We start from the raw sequence: 11,859 nt of genomic DNA on the forward strand, positions 1-11,859 counted from the left end.
GCAGACCACCCAGAACAACCAACTTTGTCCATTAAAATCCTCTTTTTTGCTGCTTCTCTTTTCTTCAGTGCTGGCTTAGAGAACCTGAAGTTCAGGGTAACATTTATGTTACTTATCTCTCTGTCTGCCCCACTCACGAGAACCTGGGAATAATTATGCTACCACTAATTTTCAGAAGCAAAGTGTGGATGTCAAAGTTCTCCAATGCCTGGAACCCCATGCAACACAGTTATACATCAAAAAGACTCCTTGAGAGGCTGGCGTCTAAATCTGCTTTGAGCACTGGGCTTGTGCGGTCTGTAGACTTTAAAGTCCCTGTCTCCATCCCTCCTGACAGGTTTTCATTGTCACACAGTTGCTGCAGACACTGTGACTCCTGTGCTCTAGGTTGGGAGAAGTTGGTGAGATGGTGTCTCGGCCTCTATGAAAACTTTAATTTACAAACAGACCAAATGTTGACATACAGAGACTGGAAACCAAGTCACTGTCTTTACATTAAGCTCAATATTTTTATAATCACATAAAGGTGAGAAGGACTTTGTTAGCTTGCAGTACAAAATTTCAATTGCAGACTATCGTGGTCAGGCAGCTGAACTGCTGCAGCATGTTAACTAAGCAACTGTAAGTGATTTGATTGTCCTTATTTAAATTTTCATTGTCACATCTGCTAATAATATCATTTATTTTCATACTGTCAAGAAATCACATGAATAATTGATTTGTGAATGGATCCTTCACAGAGAATCTTGTATGAATAAGAACCATGTAAATTTAGAAAGTTGAAAACACTCACATTCCTTCAAGGAAGATAATGGGGAGCTAGGTTAAAAAGACAGGAATTGATTTATCAGGACAAAATGAAGAGGTGGAAGTAACAACATGCAACAGGAGTAGAAGGCGCTGTGAGCATGGACTCTGGGTTCCACTTGGGAGTCAACTTAAATTCTCAGTTGAGATTTTTCATACACAACAATGCACTCGCTGTTCAGTTTGCTTTACTGCACACTACATGATCCAGTGCGTATAACTCAGATAACCCTGAGAATGTCTTCTCAGGAAAGGATCTTTGAGAAACCAAAATGTTTCCACTTGGCATATTTTCCAAATCACAAAGGAGACACAGGCCTGATACACATGAATGTACTTCTAGAGATAACTGAATGGTAGATACATGCACATCAGGGATGTCCTGGAAATCACCAGTAATTGAGAAAATGCAAAGTGAAACAACACTGAGATTCCATCTCACACCAGGAAGAATGGCTGCCATCAAATCAAACAATAAAAACACGGGGAAAAAGGAACCCCTCACCATTGGTCGCAGTGTAAATTGGTATAAGAAATATGGAAATCAGTATGGAGATACCTCAAAAATTAAGACTAGAGGTTCAGACTGACCCAGCTTTTCCCCTCCTTGCTATCTTTCTGAAAGAGTTAAAAGCATCATAGAAAAAACTTATGGCAAAGTCCAACACTTATTCATGACAAAAGCCCTACAGAAAATAGAAATAGATGGTCTTTATCTCAATCTGATAAAATCCATCTCTGACAAACCAACAGACATCTTACTAAATGGACAAAATCCAAAAGCTTTCTCTCTAAAATCAGGAACAAGACAAGGAGGTCCACTGTCACCACTGCTTTTCAATATAGTTCTGGATACCTTAGCCAGAGCAATCAGACAAGAGGGGGAATTAAATGGAACAAGGATACGAAAAGAAGAAATTATCATTATCTGCAGATAACTTAATACTCTCTGGAGAAGACCCCAAGAACTCCACCAAAAGACTTATAGATTTAATAACTAAACTCAGTAGCATAGTGGAATACAAAGTCAACACTCAGAAATCAACAAACTCACAGAGAAAAATTAGGGAAAGCACACCTTCTACAGTAGCATCCAAAAAAAAAAAAAGAAAAAGAAAAAGAAACACTTAGGAATCAATCTAACAAAGGAAGTAAAGGATCTCTACATTGAAAATTACATTACTGTGGAAAAGGAGATTGAAGGTGATATCAGAAAATTGAAAGATATCCCTTGCTCACAGATAGAACCAACATAGTGAAAAAGGCCATACTACCAAAATTATTATATAGATTTAATTCAATCCCAACAAAATACCATTAGCAGACATCACAGAACTACAGAAAACATTCCTAAAATTCATTTGGAACCAGAAGAGACATAGAATAGCAAAAGTAATTCTGGGCAACAAAGAAAACACCAGACGCATCACAATCCCTGAGTTGAAATTATACTACAAAGTTATTGTGATGAAATCAGCATAATACTGGCAATAAATAAATAAATAAATAACACACCTGAGGATCAGTGGAACAGATTAAAAGATGCACATACAATTACACACACACACACACACACACACACAGAGCCACCTTATCTTTGACAAAAGCACCAAACATGTTCATTGGAAGAAAGCCTGTTTAATAAATGGTGCTGGAAAAACTGGCTCTCTACATGCCAGAGACTAAAACTAGATCCATGCCTATCACCATGCACTAAAGTCAAAATGGATCAAAGATTTCAATACTAAAACAGAAACACTAGGCAGGGATATAGCTCAGTGGCATAAGCACCTGCCTGGCAAGTGCAAGGTCCTGAGTTCAACTCCTGGTACCAAAAAATCCCCCTAAAAAACAGAAACACTAAATTTGCTGGAAGAGAAAGTAGGAAAAAATCTTGAAGACAGTGGTACAGGCAGTGAGTTCATGAACAAAATCCAAACTCCATGGGAAATACTTAAAAGAATCAACAACTGGTGTCTCATCTTATTAAAAAGTGTTTGCACATCAAAATAAATCACCAACAGAATGAAAAGACAACCCACAGAGTGGGAAAAAAATTTTAACCAATTGTCCCTCAGACAAAGGACTTCTATCTAGAACACATAAACAACTGAAAAAAAATCAGGCCCCCCAAATTCAGAGACCCAGTCTAAAAATGGGAATCTGAGATGAATACAGACTTCTCAGATGAAGAAATGCAAATACTGAATAAATATATGAAAAAAATGTTCACTATCACTGGTAATTTGAGAAATGCAAATTAAATAACTGAGATTTCATGTCATCCCAGAAGGAATGGCAATCATCAAGAAATCAACCGATAACAAATGCTGGCAGGGCTGTGGGGAAAAAGGAACCCTTTGCCACTATTGTTGGGAGTGTTGGCTGATGCGACTACTGTGGAAATCAGTGTGGAGATTCCTTAAAAGCTAGGATTAGAGGTCCCATTCGACCCAGCTATTCCTCTTCTGGGTATTTTGTCAGAACAATTAAAAACATCATACCACAGCAATATATGTGCACCCATGTTTATAGCAGCACAATTTGTAATAGCTACATCTTGGAAACAACCCCAATGCCCATCAACCAAGGAATGGATATGCAATATTTAATATTTTTATACAATGGAGTATTACTCAGCTATAAAAAAGATAAACGAGACATTTATAGGAAAATGGATGCAACTAGAGACCATACTCATAAGTAAAATAAATCAGACCCGCATATGTAAACATCATATTCTCTCCCTGGTGTGAGAAACTGAAAGAGTAAACAAGTTCTAAAATGTACAATAGATATTGTGGAATAGGAAAAAAAATTGTTCAAAAGAAAAGCAACTAGGATGGGGCAAAGGGAATAAAATGCAAGTCAGTCATACTGTTAGTGTCCCTTAGTTCATTACAAAGGCAGGTTTGTGCTAATATTGATTAGAGATTTTTTCATGCCCATATCTTTACACCCTGAGCAACTACTTTAAAGATAACAACATGTAATGTGTTAACCATCTTTATATTTTTATGAAATTTTGTTTTACCTTTTTTCTATAAAATTTTAAAAAATGAAAAAAGAGTAGAAAGCACTGATAATACCTCCCAGGAGAGAAAGAAGAGCAGAGGCCACTTCACAAATCACATTTTGAGCAGACCAAGAACCTATACCTGTTTGTATATTATATCTAGCTTTACCAAGGTTAGACACAAACAGTAGCACCCAAACCCCCCACTGTCCTCCAGAAAAGAAGGCTGGATTGTCAGGTGTTTTGAGGCAGTTGCCTCATCCTTTGGACCCCAGCCCAGAATATTATAAACATCTCGACTGAGGCTTGAGGGAGTCCCCACCTGATACTACCTTTACTGATTTGGAATGTGTAGTGATCATGTGATGTCTAACCCATTCTGAAGAGGAGGTAGGAAATGAATTATCTTCTTGGCTATTATACTTTATTATTCAGTATGTATAATCTAAAATGATTTAGTGAAAGCCTTTCAGCAACTACATATTTCATTAATACACTCACGGATTGTATTTTGCTGTGAGAGTGGAATCCAGTAAGGTATATGTTACTAATTGGCTTCCTAATGCACTATTTTTGAAATTGTTGTGGCCACCTTGTAAAAATCAGTTGGATTGAAATCCCACTAACAACCAGGTTAAATTCCCAACAATTAAAAATTTGCTATGCTAATGTGAATCCAAACATTCAAAGAAGTAACTTCAGAATGCAGAGTCTTTCTATTATTCAAAATCTAGAACATAAGGAAAATACAGACAAATTATTACATAAAATCTAAGACAAAACATCAAGTTACAAAAGCAAACTACATATTGGGAAAAGAATATTTGTATCCCATACTGCTGAGATGGGATATCCCTCTTCACTAGGAGAAAGACCAACAACTAAAAGGCAAAATGGGCAAAACAGAGTATACAGACAAAAAAACAAAACAAAACAACACCCAAAAGTTTCAACTTCCAGTGACACGCTGCACTTGCAATACACTGAGACCCCTTTCTTTTTCCTGGGTGAAGTTGGCACAAAGGCCAACATAGTGCAGGCAGGGTGCAGAGGACAGGCATCCTCTTGCACAGCTCACAGAAACCCAGCTGAGTCTCTCACAGAGGCAGGCCATGGGGCAGCATCCATCGAAACGACAGTCTAGGTACCATGTGATGCCATCAACTAATATCTGTCTGTGTCTTTCCTTTTCCTTTCTCTTTCTTTCTCTCTCTCTCTCTCCCCCCCTCTCCCTCTCTCTGTCGCTCTCTTCTTTCTTGCTCTATTTCCCTTCCTTTCTTTCGCTGTCACCCTTGCCCTTTCCCTCTCTCTCTTTTGTGGTGCTAGGGACTGAACTCAGGACGTTTGCATGCAAGAAAAGAGCGCTAACACTGAGCTACATCACTAGCTCTCTGCCAGTAATGTCTTGAATTTATCCCACAGGTATACTTATGCACTTGCAGAAAGACACATGAACAAAGTTATCCATCACTGTGTTGTTTGGAGCTCTGTTGTGTCAACAATTCAGAAAGACCCCAGGAGACTGCTCAAGTAAACCCTAACACACCTACCAAAAAAACACCAGGCTTTTGTGGGAAAACAGTGTAGAGAAAAACCATGTTAAATTAAAAAACAAGAGCAAAGTAGAACACTTTCATATGCAGCATTTTATTGCATTGCAAAAGGGGGGAAACGGCTATTTATATTTGTTTTTTACACACTGTCATCTCTGGAAGATTAGCTAACACTCTAGCAATAGGGTTACCTATCTGTGAGGGTAAGGACCAGATGATGGGAGGGAGACACAGGTGTGTATCTTTTTGAAATGAGCCCAGTATCACCTATTCAAAACTTAAGTCCGCTGAGCAACTGATTTGAAGGTAACAATACGCAATGGAATTACAATGGTGAACTCCTACCATCTTGTCTAGTGAAACTCTGTACTATCTCTAATGTTTTATCGAAGGATTATTTTCTTATTCCCTATAATGGTTTGAGCAATCGTTCATTCTTACATCTGGTAATCTGAGCAGTGTAGTTGAGGATAGCGATATGTAATGTAACAACTGCTGTTGATTCGTATTATTTTGTCTTGAGACCCTGTATCATTTGGAATGTTCCTGCTTTGATTTGTTTATGTTCATGATACTGGTAGGCTGCTACTGTTCTATTTTTTTGTTTGTTTCTCATTTACTACTCCCTTTAAAATAAAATTTAAAAAAACTTAAATCAGCCTTTTAGAAAACAGAGAAACTTGAGTCTGAGTTTTTTTCTGGCAGCACTGATGCTCTACCACTGAACTACGCCTCAAGCTACCTTTCCCTAAGTGGCCCAGGTGGAACTAAACTCGTGATCCTCACCGTTTGGGACTACTGGCATGTGCTACCACACCGGGTGAGACTGAGTTTCATACCTCTGTCCTCTCCTTCCTGGGGCTATAATCAGCCCTCACTTTTCATAATGGCGGTCAGTGACTGGAGCTCTTCTCTCCACCCTTTGCCTGATGGGGCTGGGTGCCCTTTCCTGCTGCTGGGAAGGGCTAAGATGAGCGCCAGGAACCAGAGCAGCAAAACCTAAGCCTTCCTCAAACTCCTGGGCGGGAACTCCTTAGCAGCTCCTGCAGCTGCTGACAGGGTTGCTACCGAGGCATATTTGCCTCGTGGCGAATTCCAGGCTGCCTTCTGCGTGGAGGTGTGGGGCGAGGGGGCGCACATAAGAGGGACAGAGGAAGGCAGAGGTGGCAGGGGGGGAAGCTGGTGGAAGCGCTTGCCCCAGTCCATCCCTGCTCCTCCTGAAGACGCCTGGGACACAGGGTGGGGGACCTCCTCGATCTAGAAAGAGGACTGTAGAGGACGACGCTGGGCTGGGGGAAGCAGTCAGAGCACCTGCGGAGGGAGGGCAAGGTGCTCAGCGGCACATGAGCTGAGTCCTCAGACCAGCAGGTGGGATGGGGAACTGTAGGTTCGGGGGGCAGAGGCTGGCGGGTGTCCAGAATAAGGAAGAACAAAGGCTTGGGACCCCTTGAGGACAGATCTCCATGTGGCGCATCTCTCCCACATGGAGCACCTAGCACAGCACTGAGCAGGGGGTGGGGAATGCTTAGGACTCAGGCCAATGGCGTGCGTCACAGCTCAGCCATGCCAGCAGCGTGGCCCAGCAAAGTACTTCGCCTCCTCAGAGCCTCTGTTCTTCGGCTTGTCGGTGGGGCCACATGTCCCACACACTAGCCTTACACGTAGGCACCTCCACTTATCGTCACAGCAACCCCACAAAGAGGAATTTATCAGGAGAACTACTTCTAGATGAGGGTACTGAAGCAGAGAAGGCTTCCTCCCCCTGAACCTAGGAAGTCGTATAGCTAGAGTTCGGACCTATCTCTCTCTGAGTGCAAGTCTTTCTGACTTAGGTACTACACTATTGTAAAAAAGTAAACCGGGCTGGAGATCTAGCTCAGTAACAGAGCGCTCACCTAGCATATGAAGGCTCTGGGTTTGCTTCCCACCACTGCCCAAAGAAAAAAACAACACCAACAATAAAAGCTGCACTAAAAACAATACAAGTCATAATTAGGTAGATTCTGACAGCACTTGCTGTTTACTAGACGATCCTCAAGTCTAAGGCTCATGTGAAACTGACTTGTGCCTCTCTCCCTCACAAGCAGAGAAGACAGCGGGGGTCTGAGCGCCCTGGAATAACACATACAGCCTCTAGGCGTCTCTCAGATGATCTAAGCTACGACTGGGATAAGCCCACGCCAACCGTGGGAGCCAAACACCTAAACAAGACGGTCTACCGCATCACATTACCACTTCTGGGGACACTAAGAAACTGGGTGTGTGTTTATCTTCGTGCTTCCCCCAGGGTAAGGCTGGCATTAAAAGAGCCACAGAAAAAAACATTCTAATGGGACTGAGTAGAAAACAAGGTTCAAGTGATGTCTACGTGCTCCAACTCTTAAATTGAGATCCTTAAATCCAAAGGTAAAAATAGGGTTTCTATTTTAGGTTTTACTTTTGGGATTTTGAAAATGTATTAGAAATCGAAAACTTCAACAACTTAAAAAAGATCATAGAAAGAACACATTAATTACCTTACTGGTCACAAGGCCAATATGCTACCACTCTACAGCTTCAGAAAAAGTACTCATGGACTTTCTCATTAAATCGTCCTAATTCCTGTACTATACGTTCTCTGATCTGATAGGTATATTCAATTATAATTGATAGAGGAACTGAAATTACAGCTTAGTACTCTGATTTACCCACAATCAAGAGAGACAAGTCATCCCACATAAAAATTTGACTGTAATTTGGTTCATTTAAAGTAAAAGGTACTATTCACTGCATGATAAAATAAGGATTAGTAAAATACAGTTTTAATATTAAAAGAATATTATACGAATTAATATTACATAGGTTGCCTGGGATTAGCCTCATATTAATATTATCAAGAGGATCCAGTATGGTGATTAAGAGTGTACAATAATGACTTTCAACATGTCTTATAAACTACTCCAAGATGATAATATTTTGAAGCACTCAGCCTATCTAGAACTCATATGTTTTTACTTTTTTTTTTTTTTTATTTTAGTCTGTTAGTAGGAGGGATTGACCTGGGGCAAATATGCAGAATTACATTTTCAACTCTTTTTAAAATTTTTTGAGACTGGGTTTTGCTAATGACTAAGAATCCTGGGTTGGACTTTAACTTTGATCCTCCAGCCTGAGTCTCTCAGAGTGCTAGGATTACAAGCACGTGATCTCATGTCCAGCTTGTTTTCACTTTTTTAAAAAAAATTCACCTTATTTTCAAGAGAAGCACGTTATATCCATATTTGCTCATTTCTCTCGCTACTCTTAATCTCAAAATTATCCATGAACTTAGGTTTCCGAAAGTTATTTTCACTCAAAGGCTAAAGGCATGCATTATGATTTTTTAAGCAAAGCTCTACATCATGCAAACATCTGAAAATTTGGATGCAGCACACATACATACACATAAACACAGAACATCCCCCAGATGTACTAACTTCGAAACAGAAACCTGCTCCCCATCCCGCAAAACAAAGCAAAGCAAGCACCCACAGGGCATTCTGTAACTGGTACGAGCTGCCCACAAGCTGAATTGGTATTTGCAAGTCTTACTTTTGGGAGCTGGGGTAGAACAGCTGAGTGACAGCAGTCATGGTGTAGAAGACTTTAATCCCCATGGCAACAAAACAAAAATTCAGCAAGCTGGTCGTGGCCATTGAGACCTCCCCCTCACCTGCTCCCCTTCTCTCCTCTCACCCCAGAAGAAGGCACTTCACGGAAACGTCTGGGAAAGCCCTTGGACTTTATTTTGTTACACCCTCTAAATGGACAAAAAAGAGAGAGAGAGAACAGGTGTAGAAGACAGTATTTTCAATTGGCCACCAAGGGTTCCATACAACACCCTCCCTCCCCTCTACCACAGGCATCCCCCCGCCCTGGGACTCAGATCTCAGTGGGGCCTTTCCAAAACAGGAAGCTCACAAGATGGGTGAAGGGTCTTTAGGCTGATATAGGGAGAGCAAAGTAAACTGTGCTCACCCTTAAAGCTCACTGTAGGGCTCAGAGGGACACACTGCCCTGGTCGTACTAGAGGGTTTGCTATCACTGCCAAGACCTCACATTCAGATTCCTCGTCTTCCACCCTTGTCAAAGAGGATGCCTCCAGATACCATGCAAATCAACACAACTTGGTAGGGTCCATCGGGGACCATGTGGGCCTCCCTTCTGCTACACCTTTCTCCAAAGCTGGTGCCCATAAACAACGCTGGGGTTATATCTTTTCCCCACACATTCCTGTTGTCTCTGGACACGCACTTTCCGGATACACAGCAGAGACTGCAGGATGCATGGAAGAACCACCTCAGGGAGACGGAGGCAGCAGCTGGCAAGCTGTTAGTATAGATTAAGTATAACATGGGCATAGTGGCCCACACTTCCAATCCCAGCATCTGGAAGGCTGAGGCAAGAGGACCTAATGTTCGAATGCAGCCTGGGCAGATTAATGATTTAGTGACACCATGTCTAAAAGCAAAAAACTAAAAAGGGCTAGTGCTATAGCTCAGTGGCTAGGACTTGGTTTCAATCCCTAGTACCATCGCCCCAAACTGAAAAAACCCTATATCCAGTGTCCCATTAAAATGTAAATAACCACAGCATCTTTGGGCTATAGACTCCGAAAGATGTAATTTCATCAGAAGGGAACATGGAAGTGCCTATTTAATTATATTCGACACGCCCAAAACCGGGTGGTGCTGCTAGAATTCACAGGGAATTGCTTCCCCAGCGTTCCAACAGCGTGGCCAGGAAGTCCAGAGGAACGCGGAGTGGACACAGCTTCTCCTCTGGAAGCGCTCACCCTGCAGGTGACAGGTGGTGCCACTCATAGGCCGCTTCTTCCTCTTTGGGAAGCGAAGCACTTGCAAGACTGAACATCTTCTAATTGTGGAGTGTCGGGTTTTCTTCTGCCTTCATACAAGCTTTCGTTTATTTGTATTTTGATAATTATTAGGCTGTGTATTGGGTGAAAGTGCTTGCACAGGAGCCCAAATCAGGAGAAGCCAGACCGGAAGCAAGAGACAAGCGGGAGGGGACTGCTGTGGCGCAGAACTTGTCTGGCTCTATGGAGAACATCCCTGCACCACCACAACTGTCCTCCAAATGGCACGAATCTGCTGTGTGGCTAAGAACACTAATCTGTGTGTTGGAATGATTTTACAAATTTCCATAAAAACTTGAAATTTGCAGCTTCCTACAATATTTAGACTTTTTCTCAACCCTTAGCCCTGCTCTAAATTCTGCCAGATTCACTCTTTCAGAAATTTTGGAGCAGAGCCGGCTAGCTCCGCAGTTTTTCCTCACACACAACCACAGGCGCTTAAAACTACCACCCTTAAGCTGACAACGCTCTGCAGGGAAGCAAATACCATACAATCGGTAACTAATACCTGGAATAATTAGCGGGCTACTTGAGGAAACCTACGGAAGCATCCATCCTGGGGCCGGGGGAGAACACACTGAATTGCAGAAATTCCAAGAAGCACAGTTACTACCAAGGACTCACTAAACAAAAGAAGTTTTCCTGTCCTGGAAAGGCAGCGTGGTTTAAAAACGTGTCTGTCCACCACCTCCCCAACAGAGCCCGTGCAGTCTTTTAAGTGCCACGGAGCATGTTTAAATGGCAACCTTTAGCTGCGCACCCCTCCCTGCTTTTGTCTGGTGACTATGTGTCAGCCTGTTCCAAGAGCTTTGGCTGGCAGCTCAGGCCAACGTGACAGCAGGGGGCCGGTTACTATAACAACGGACAGCTCTCCTGAATTCTGAAAGGCCCCCAAGTAGCCATTTGGGAAATTTTTATTGAGCCAAAGTTGCCCGGGATTGGTGGCATTAGCAGCCATGTGACCCAGATCTCCCTGCACAGCTGCATGGAGAAGAAAAAAAAATTCTCACCTCCAGAAACACCAGGGACCTCAGAAGCCTCCCCATCCCCACTCTTTTTAGCTTCTCCTCAGAACAAGACAGCTTAACACCACAGTGTCATGATAAACTCAAAGCCTCCAAGACAAGCCATGTTTTGGCATCATGAAATTTCCTTTTTGCTTTCCCCACTGGTTTGACACCTGTCAGCTTCTGAAGAGGCGGATGGCAAAAAAGTATGCCTAATGATTAAAGGAAATCTTGAAATATGGCCATAGAGACAATTCCAGAAAGAGAGGAGCTCTACAGGCAGTCAGCAGTGTCAAAAGGAGAAAAATAGAAATGCGCAGAACACCTGTGGGCCAGTGAGTGATCTGTCTGCGGGAAGGTGTTCACACAAAGGCACTCGAAAGCATGACTCAGACGCTAGGATTTTTGTAGATGTCAGAACAGCTTCATATAAATCTACCTTTTGATTTTCACACTCTCAGCACAAGAGGACACTGAAGGCCTGGGACCGAACCCAGTGCCTTTGGACATGCAGAGTCCACTGGAGAGGATCTCGCTCCTACTCAGAAAAGTGGCCTTTGCTTTGCATGTAAGAAGGGCGGT

At 42.3% G+C, this 11,859-nt stretch overlaps 1 protein-coding gene and 1 long non-coding RNA gene across 2 annotated transcripts in view; one reads left to right on the plus strand and one right to left on the minus strand.

The window, feature by feature from the left end:
- Ptprg (protein tyrosine phosphatase, receptor type, G) overlaps positions 1-11,859 on the minus strand; it is a gene marked incomplete at its 5' end in the record, with an annotated part of 676,568 nt that overhangs the window by 69,844 nt on the left and 594,865 nt on the right.
- The window catches only part of LOC106147090, a 22,429-nt gene that overhangs the window by 7,800 nt on the left and 2,770 nt on the right, over positions 1-11,859 (plus strand). The window contains exons 2-3 of the long non-coding RNA XR_001231825.1: positions 6,082-6,196; positions 7,464-7,634. This is a non-coding gene — a long non-coding RNA (uncharacterized LOC106147090). The remainder of the gene's footprint in view (positions 1-6,081; positions 6,197-7,463; positions 7,635-11,859) is intronic.

The sequence above is a fragment of the Chinchilla lanigera genome, unplaced genomic scaffold, assembly GCF_000276665.1.
Source record: "Chinchilla lanigera isolate Chin_1 unplaced genomic scaffold, ChiLan1.0 scaffold00116, whole genome shotgun sequence".
Taxonomy (NCBI): Eukaryota; Metazoa; Chordata; class Mammalia; order Rodentia; family Chinchillidae; genus Chinchilla; species Chinchilla lanigera.